Source organism: Pelodiscus sinensis, chromosome 1 (genome assembly GCF_049634645.1).
Source record: "Pelodiscus sinensis isolate JC-2024 chromosome 1, ASM4963464v1, whole genome shotgun sequence".
Classification (NCBI taxonomy): domain Eukaryota; kingdom Metazoa; phylum Chordata; order Testudines; family Trionychidae; genus Pelodiscus; species Pelodiscus sinensis.
In genome coordinates this window covers 48932987-48935732 of record NC_134711.1, presented here as the reverse complement: position 1 = coordinate 48935732, position 2746 = coordinate 48932987, and positions in this window count along the sequence as shown.

The following is a 2746-nucleotide window of genomic DNA, read 5'->3' as shown; positions in this document are numbered from 1 at the left end:
TAACTCTTCATCTGAGATAACCTGAGATACACTTCCTGAGATATGTACTTCCTGGCAGATAAAAGTCAATGAAGAATATGACCACTACTCATAGAAATAGTCAATACCTTCTTCACAGAAGCCCCTCTGTGAAACCCCTTGCAAAATGCAATAGTTCACCTATGGTGAAATGGAGGTAGGAGGGCGTAACAACATTTCTCTGGACATGCCAGCCACTCAGTTAGTGAAAATATTTTCTTGGTAGTTGTTAACTCTTTAGATCTAACTCTAATTGACTTCCTTGTAAGATATTAAAGCCATAGACAATGAGTCCTAGAGAAACCCCAGGAAGAGCGGAAAGCAGTAACTGAGTTGGAAGAGGTGAAAAGAGCCAATGAAAACGGAGCATGGGCTTTTGAATTGGAAGCAGCCGCCCTACCTGAGGAAGGGCTGAAGAAGAACTCCTGGAAGGACCTAGAAGAAGCCAGGAAGCAAAGCCTGGAAAATCCAGTGACATCCATACCTAGGGAAAGACTTAAAACCACAGATATGTGAGTAAAATAGGGAATGTTTAGTCAGATATGATCAGGTTTATTCTTTATTTCTGGGTTTGTTGGACTTTTATGTCCTGAGCATTTCTAACTTCCCCATTATACTTTCACGTTCCACACTGAATACCAAGGAAAATATTATCTATATTTTTAATCTTATCAGTTGTTTTGTAATACCTAGCAACAAAGCAATGTTTTACCAAATGTGCTTTCTTTTTTAAAATAAAAACCACACTTTTATGTACACATTCTGATTCCTGGGTCCTAAAAAGAAGTAGGTTCTGTGTGCACCCATGTAAGACTGTACAGCCAAGCTACTAAGAGAAATTAAAATTCCATTTTCAGCTGTTCTCAACAGCTGGGTTTTCAGTTTCTTTCCAGAGGAGGGATAAAAGAAATGGAGGGCACCTCATTCCCAAGTGCACTTTGCTGGGTTCTCAAAAGAGGTTTTGCAGTTGGGTTTGGCTTAGGCTACCATGAGCCTAAGGAATTAGGCTACTATGAGCACATTAGGCCCATGCTCATGTCCTTCTTCCTCCTCCTACTCAGCCTTCAGTGCCAATTTAAGGTCTTGGTCCTAAATTTTGAAGCAATTAATGGATCATGCCCCCCTTAAATAAAATACCGAATTGTGATCTATGAGTCACCAGAATAGTTGTACTCCTCTAGGGCTGCACGGATGTCAAAGTCCAGGGTGAGCATGTGAGAGCTGGGAACAAAGCAGTCTGTCCTGGAGAGCCGGCTGTGGAACACTCTTCCAGAGGAGATCAGGTGAATCCAGTCTGAACATCTTTAGGAAAGATTGGAAGGCCTTCCCCTTTGAGAAGGCCTTTCTACTATAAGAGACACTAACTATTCAAATACCCCTCTCATTCCTAAACCTGTCCATCCTCCCTCCACAAAATAAAAAAGTATAACTGTTCAGAGAGTGACAACACTATTCTGTTTTTGCTACAGTTTTCAAGGCTTTGGATTTTGCTTTTGTTTCATATTGGAATGAAAAACAAAACTTTTCTAATGTTGCTATGAAATGGAATTGTTCCAGTCTGTTTTTGAGTCAACAATTTCAGTTGTTTGAGCTCCCTTTGTGTCTGTCTCTCTTTGTTTTCCTTCCCAGCTATCCTCCCACTGAGGAGAACTACAGAAACCTTCCTCTCTGTACCTCATAAACCTTCCATCGATACTTTATAGAAATCCGTACACATATGTGAAATGTTTCCACTTTGACAAAAAGCATATTTTGACAAAAAAGGTCTATTGAAAATATTCAGATCAGCTCTTATTAGAACTAGGCATTGTCTGGACAGCAATATCTAAAACAAAAAACTATACAGCATAAACCAAAAATGGAATCAAGCCGAATCAAGCTATTTCAACTTCAGCTCCACAATTGACATAGCTGAAGTTGCATATCTTAATTTGACTTTTGCCCTGCAGTGTAGATGTGCCCTTTATGTTTACATCCCTAAGGTACGTCTACACAGCAGGGTTAAAGCCACAATAAGCTACGCAACTTGAGCTATGTCAATTGCGTAGCTTAAGTCAAAATAGCTTATTTTGGCTTTTGGTGCTATCTACACAGCAGGAAGTCCGAGAAAGAGCATACTTCCTCTGACTTCTCTTAGTCCTCTTAAAATGAGTGTTACAAGACTTGGAATAAGAAGTCCTCCACCTCAACATTATTTTGACATTATGTCAAAATAACTGTTTGTAGTGTACACGCAGACTATGTCATTTCAGAATAACATCAGTTATTCCGAAATAACATTACTGTGTAGATGTACCCCTAGACTGCAGCCTGGCCTTGCAGTGAACTTTTCTGGTCAAATAAACAGTGTGATGTTTAACTCATTACATCCCACAGTCTTTATTTTTCTGACTGATTAACAGGAATACTGGGATACAGAGTTAAGGACAGAGGGGCTGGATCTGCCATCACTTACACTGGTGTAAATCAGGAATAATGGCCCTGAAGTCAGTGGGATGATACTGCTTTGATATCAGAATCATTTCCAGAGTCTTGAATTTAGGGAAAGAATTTTATAGACTATTTATTTCACATCCTGTTTCTGATTTCTGAGCCTCATTTTAGTAGTTGAAATGCACTTCAGGACTCACTGATGAGCCAGCAAAAAAGCTCTAAATGGTAATGAGCCCATTCCAGTAGCAATACTTTCTGCACTCTGTTGCTGCTAATTGACAATTTTGAAGCAAAC